Below are 7,522 nucleotides of genomic sequence, written 5' to 3'. Positions count from 1 at the left end.
TAGTCATTAGGCATAGCTTGGCAGTCTCCTCTTCATCTGAGGTGCTTGATGTCGTTTCTTCCTTCGGTATATCCCAAACAATGTAAGCTTTCTTCGATTTGAAATCCCGGGGAGTGCTCTTTTCTGAATCAACTTTCTTCAGGTAAGTGGGACATTAGAATTTCATGTGACCCGACTTACCACATTCATGGCAAGTGAAGCACTCTTTATTCGTGCCTTTTCTTGTTGATTCTCGCACTTCTTTCTTTTGAAATCGCTTGAAACCTCCTTTCTTCTTCAAGAATTTCCCAAATTTTCGCACGAGAAGGTTTAGCGTTTCTTCATCAATGTCAGAGTCAGAGTTGTCATTATCTATCTCTTCATTAGGTTGTGATGTTGTAGCTTTAAGAGATATTCCATTCTTTTTGCGGTCAGACTCTTCATGCATGGTCAGACGTCCAAGCTCCATCTCCTGCTCTTGAACCTTTCCGAACAATGTTGCCAAAGGCATGGAATCAAGATCCTTAGACTCCATGATAGCCGTCACTTTAGGTTGCCATCTCCTGTCAAGACAACGTAAAAATTTGTTAGTGAGTTCTCCTCTGGTAAACATTTTATCTAGAGCAATGAGATGGTTTATAATATGAGTGAATCGTTATTGCATATCGCCAATTGATTCACTTGGTAACATACGAAATAATTCGTATTCATGTGTCAGCGCATTTAGCCTGACGCGCTTGACCTCGCTAGTGCCCTTGTGAGTCACTTGTAAAGTGTCCCATATCTCCTTGGCACTTTGACAATAAGATACCCGAAAGAATTCGTCATATAATAGGGTCAAGGTGATTATATTTTTGGCACAGAGGTTATACTGAACCTTTTTGTGCTCCTCGTTGGCCCACAAGCTTTTAGGCTTTTCTTTCGGTTCGTCATCCACTAAGTGAAGTGGGACGAATGGCCCGTTGATCACGGATTTCCAAATATCTGCATCAATGGCCTTAATAAAAATCTTCATCCGGACTTTCCAGTAGGCGTATCCCTCGCCACTAAATACGGGAGGGCGGTTAATGGATGCGCCATCACCGCCAAAGGGGTTGGTGGAACCCATTTTAATTCCCTTAGGATCACGCGTATATGGTTGAGCTAACACGTCGTACTAGCTCTGATACCACTTGTTAGGTATCAGTGGCCTAAACATACCTAGAGGGGGGTTGAATAGGTGTATCGGTTATCAATTACCGCTTCTTGCACCAAAACCTAGTTCTGGAAAACAACGCAGTTAATCGATTAACCAGTTGGCTTAATCTATTAACACACAACATAAACAAAATGAACATAGCAGCTAGTTGCACAGTTATTTAACAACAGATAAGCAAAGATACAACAGATATCTTTATGCAATATTAACAAGGATATAGCAAGGTATAAGCATGCAAAATATCAGCTTCAAAATCGAATTAAAACAGTAAGAATTATAAAGGAGATTAAGAGAGAACATCTTGCACAAATAGATTTTTATCCTGGTTCGTTTATGGTCCACTGCAAACTACATCTAGGCCTCCCCTTCTGATCTTGGGAGATTTTTTTCTTCACTTTATTGAACAATTAGTATATTCACACACACCAATTCAATTTACAAGAATCAAGATGCTTCTTTCTTGAATTCCTAGAACATCTAATCATTGGATTGGCTATCCCTATCGCCTGAGAAAACCTTTCTCGCGATCCAGCCCCAGCCAAGATCCTCGTTCTCACTTCAAGACTCCTAGTCTTGGTGAAGAATCACTCTATCTCAATGGTGGTAAGACACCAAGAGACTAACCCAAAGTACAAAACAAAATACAAAAAACAGAGTTGTACCAAGCACAAAAATGCTCAAATTATAACTATGACAAAACTTCAAGGATTAACTCACTCTCAAGAAACACAAGCCATCGTGTATATGTGAGTTAATACAAAACAGTAAACACAAAATATTTCTCTTAAAATCTCTAGCAAGAATGCATGAACATGCAATAAAGAATGGATGAGATTAAGCATATGAAAACAACATGCAATACACCATGAACAACTTCAAAAAAACATGTTAATCTCTCTTCCTCACACATGCATTTCTCTCTGCCAATTACATAGTAAATCACGAAAATATGCTCTCTAATCAAATCTAAACAATAGCATGTAATGTTATGTGTTTCTGCAATTTGCCTAAACTTATACAAAACATATTTGACACTTCAAACAGTTGCATTCAGTTAAGTAGTTAAAATAGAAAACACTTATAACATAAAACAAACATTTTAATCGATTAACCAGTATAACGTGATTAAATAGAAAACAGTTGTAATAGAAAAACATATATAACAGAAAACAGTTGAGTTAATCGATTAAGTCACCACGTTAATCGATTAACCAACATATTAAAAACGTGATTAAAAAGGGAAACTTACTCATATGTTATGCTTAACTCCTATACATGTTTTAACAATTATATTATGTCTAATATGGACATATAATATGTAAGATTAATGCATGAACATACAATAAACTAGATGATATGTCTCATTAATATGATATGACAATTATAATGGCTTGTGAGACTTGTATATAGGTTTACCTCACCTATACTCACTCACTAAGGCACACATCCCAGACTACTTAGAATTATGACTCTATTGATATAACCTAGTCTAGATATGAGCAATGAGATTTAGATATGTTAATTGTTGAGTCATCTTCAAGCTTTAATAAAACCTTGTCTTCATCAAAACATAGGCAAGACATTGCTAGTGCAATCCTTGACACTTTTCACTTTCAAGTGCAAAGCTTTGGGATCTAGTGTGGATGAGAGCATTTTTGGCTCCACGCATTCGTTTTGACAGCAATCTAGAACCATGGATTGTGCATACTTTTTCTTGCCATCATGTTGACTTCACTCTGTCCAATCACAAGATGAAACACGTCCCAGTTACACTGCACCCATCTGCACTGGATCTACCCTCTTTCTTCTAATGCATTATTCCCTGTGGACAGGCCTACAACTGACTCGGTGCATCCTTTCTTTCAATCAGTCCCACAGCGACACGTGTCCTAGTCAACACTGAATCATTTTCAAGCCATTAATTAGTAGACACATGATTTTTCACATCTGCATTTGTTTTCACTGGCTTATTGCTCTCACTAAGTTTTATTTTTCTTCTCATTTTGCATTACGTTTCTATGTTATAAAATCAACATCATTTAGCAAATAAAAATGTAATTTTATTTATATCAAACAGGGATTCGATCACAGAAATAAAAATAAATAAATAAATAAATAAAAGTATGGAATAGATAACTAATAACAAAATGATCTTTTTTAGCGATTAATTAACAACTTTGTTTAACCTAACAAAGTGGTAGCAAAAATCCTTTTTATAAACACATAGTAATAACCAAAAAAAGAATCAAAAAATTCCTTTAATATAGTTAACCCTCAACAAACTCTTTTTGAATTCAAATAGAAATTTTTCTGACCAAATAACCATAACTTTTTTATTGTAATTAAAATTATTATTGGTAAAAAAGTTATTTTTGTACAAATACATATACTTAAGAATATTAATTATAAATGCTTATGAAATAATTTTGAGAATTAATCAAAGATGGAGAGAAGGTCGTCTTGGACGCCTCTTTCTTCTCAAATCATATTCGAAAAGTCGCGCTACGCCGCTTCTTTTCAACCGATTAAATCTCAAAATTGATTAAATTTATTTTCTTAATTAAATAAATTATAAAAATTAACCAAATAAAAAACTTTTTTTCACCAATAAATAAATATGCAAAATAAATATTTTTGATAAAATATATTTTCTTTAATTAAAATAAACCCAACCAACAAACTTTTTTCTACCTAAAGAAGTACATAAGCCTTGATTTCATTAATAGGGATACGTAGGATGAAGGTCAATCTTGTCAGACACAATAATAAAAAGAAATAAAAAATTTCATTTTCATAATTAATTAATTAACCAGATAATTTAATAATAAATGATAATAATAAAGTCATATATTTTAGTGAATGTACCGCCTAAGGCGGGCGGGTAGAGTGCTAATACATTCCGTACTTTGTAACCGACTCCCGAACCTAGATATCAAAAATCCAAAAGCCTAGGGTAATTGGGCTTAAAATATTTTTCTATATTTTTAACTATAAAATGTAGTGGCGACTCTAATAAAGTCGTGCAACCGAAAATCGGGGCTCGACATGTTTCATCAATGAAGTGAAGATAATGTGTATCCTCACTTTCAGGTCTTTCGATATCATGGTCATGTTCATGCAAAACTTGAGGAATTACATTAAATTCTACTCTCAACTTTGGTAGCATTGTCACTCCTACACTTCAATGTTTTCGACCCATTTGTACCTACAAGTTCATATATTGGGAATTAAGTTAAGGTTTTTGCATGATATCAATGAAATCAATAAAAAAATTATGTTTTTGTAAAGCTAACTAAAGCTTGTAAATGGTTCAAACATATGATAAAATTAAGAGAAATGTGCATATAATAAATGGTAATAATTACTATACTTATCTCGTGCATATCGAAGAGAACCAATATGTGTATATTGTTATAGAATAACTATTACACGAAAATGAAAATCTTTAATACCTAATAGACTAACAATAGAATGGAAATTTTGAAGCAAAAGCTTAAACATAGACTACTAAAAACTCATAGATTAGGCATTTCAACATATTTGTCGAAATCAATATAAGATTTAGAAGTAAGTGAAATTAGAAATTTAGGATTAATGATTATAGTAGCAGATTCAAGTATTTAGGGATTTTTATCCAAAGTTGAAGAGAACCAAATCTTGGAAGAAGCTTCAATTTGATTTGGTGTACAACGAGGAGGATGAAGCTCACAGCAACAATGAGGACAAAGCTCATGATGACAGCGACATCGATGATGGAAATCACAAGCGATGGTAACACTTAATGACAGAGAGATCGAGACAATCGAATTTGCTTGAATGAGCAAAACATCAAATTATTAAAGATGTATGATAAGTTATTTTGGAAGATGATAGTTGGTTAGAAAGTTAGGAATTAGCAAGTTAGGTTTATGTTAGTTACTTGTTTTACAAGCTTTCTTTTCATTCTTTTCTCTTGTATAAATAAGTCATATTGACTCACTTCTTATTCAATCGATTCAATTCATTCAATGAGAATATTACCAATCTTTATTTCCCATTCTTCTTTCTTTAAGCTTATTTAACCTTTTTTTTGTACACTTCTTGATTCATCAAGAAGTTTTCTTTTCATGGCTCTTACCATATTTTAACATGGTATCAGAGCATAATTATTTTTTCGATAGCTTCTCCTTATAGCTCTATCATTCCAAGATTCAGCAAAGAATCATCATTCTCATTCATGATTGCTTACTTATCTCTTGCAATTGTTAATGGACATTCTGTTCTCACTCATATTGAACCTTCTATTCAACCAAATGTGAATCTATATGGTTTGGCATGTAATTTCCAAGGGTGATATCTTTCTTATCAAATCACTGCTTATTTGTTGCATGAGTTGTTCTTTCTTGTTTAACACCTTATGTGGACTCTTTGATAAGTGTTCTCAATTTGACGAAGTATGCAATAATGTTGTGCTGGAGTTTCACACTTTGATAAGTAAAGCTAAGATAAAATCTCTACAATTGTACCTATTTGGGCCAAAGCATGCAGGAACATTCATTAAAGAAATGAAGGTGGACAAAGAACCTGTTGGGGGCTATGGAGGTATAATTGGAAGAAAGAAAGGAGTTGTTGCAATCTGCATTAACTACAATGACATTAAAAAGAAGAGATGAAGACCCAGGATGGTCAACATCTTGGAAAAAGCTTTATTGTGAGCATATCTTTACAACATAACCTGTCCAGATTGATGCATATTTTTTTTAGTTTTTAGTGTAAGGTGCGGTTGCTTTGGTTTCTACATTAATTCAATACTCTATGAGTTTTCTAGGATTTTCTTTCATTTTCTTGGCCTCCATGAATGAGGCAGCCCAATTGGAAAAGTTCACCTAAAGGCAATGGAAAAGGGACAGAGCCCCATGCTGTAAAGTTTGAGCATGAAAGGGAGAACAATGTCAAGGCAAAGAGAGTAGCAGTGGAAGATAATCACCTTGTGGGAAATTTTGTTAAGATAAATCCATTTTTGTACTGGACATTTTTGCACCAACAATACGAGCATCAAAAGACCATGCCATGGTTCACATCATAATGTCTCTGGTAGAATTAGGAAGGGACTAGAACCATACAATTTGGAGAGACCAAATTATATCTTCTCGGATGAAAACAAGTTGTTCATTGGTTGAAGACCTCATGCTGCTAGTAAGTGTATGGGTCATTTGATTTTATAAAACTTGTATACCTCAATTATCCTTATTTCTTCATATTCTATTTTCTATACATCTCTCATTAAACACACAACATTATTAAAGTGTGTAATTCTCTTCATTGAAGCAACATATTAGGATCAAGATTAAGATTCATTTTTCTCTTTTTCATCCATTATTGTTGATTTGGTTGGTTAAGTTCTGTCAAAATAGATGGTTAAGCTTTGGATGAAGTTGCTTCTGCCTATGGTGGTTAAGCATCAGTGTTGCTTCACATTCAGATTTCAAGAATGGGAGACGAAGATTCGCTCACCAACAAAAGGAGGTATTAGAGTATGTGTGGTGTTCATCATAATCATTTCAAGCTTGGAATGCTTGATACATTCCAGCTTGCGGGGAATGTTAAAATAGTTGAGCCTTTTTGTTAGTTGGTTAGTTAATTTGGTTAGGGTAATTAGTTTTGCTTCCCTTTATATAGATGATTCAATGTAACTTTGTAAAATTCAATTCAATAACATTTCTCATTCATTCTTGTTCATCAAGAAGATCTCTCTTGTCTATGGCTCCTACCATTTTAATATGGTATCAAAGCATAATTATCTTTTGATAGCTTCCGCTTATGGTTCCATGAAGGATTTCATGGAAAACTTCAACAATGAAGAACATGATGGTGCTTTCTTTTTCATCTCAATAACCTTCATTAGTGTTATCTTGCTTCTAATAGGTGGCAATGTTGCATGTGGTAAGACTATCTTGATTTCTTTGATTGCTCCAGCGTTGTTCTTCAGCATCCAATGTTTTCTGTCAACATATGGTCCTAAATTCTTCATTATCACATTCTTTATCGACCTTCATATTTAGATTAAAGGAGTTTGTTTTTGGTCAAAAATTCTTTTCAAGTGCATAAGCTAGCTTTTTGATATCCTCAAGCTCTTCAAGAATGGAGTACCATGACTAATTTATCCTATACAAGATTACATCTTTTTCTTATTCTTCATCATTTACCCATCTTTCTTATTCATCATAGAAGCATCTCATTAGGATCAAGATTCTGATCCGTTCTCTCTCTTTCATCATCAATGTTTGCTACGCTTCTGTCCATGATGGTTAAGTTCAGATATAACTTCTGTCATGGATGGTTAAGCATTGGAAGGGTAGCTTCTGT

This window comes from Lupinus angustifolius, chromosome LG06 (genome assembly GCF_001865875.1).
Source record: "Lupinus angustifolius cultivar Tanjil chromosome LG06, LupAngTanjil_v1.0, whole genome shotgun sequence".
Lineage (NCBI taxonomy): Eukaryota > Viridiplantae > Streptophyta > Magnoliopsida > Fabales > Fabaceae > Lupinus > Lupinus angustifolius.
The sequence above is the reverse complement of the archived record's forward strand: the minus strand, read 5'-3'. Positions refer to the sequence as shown.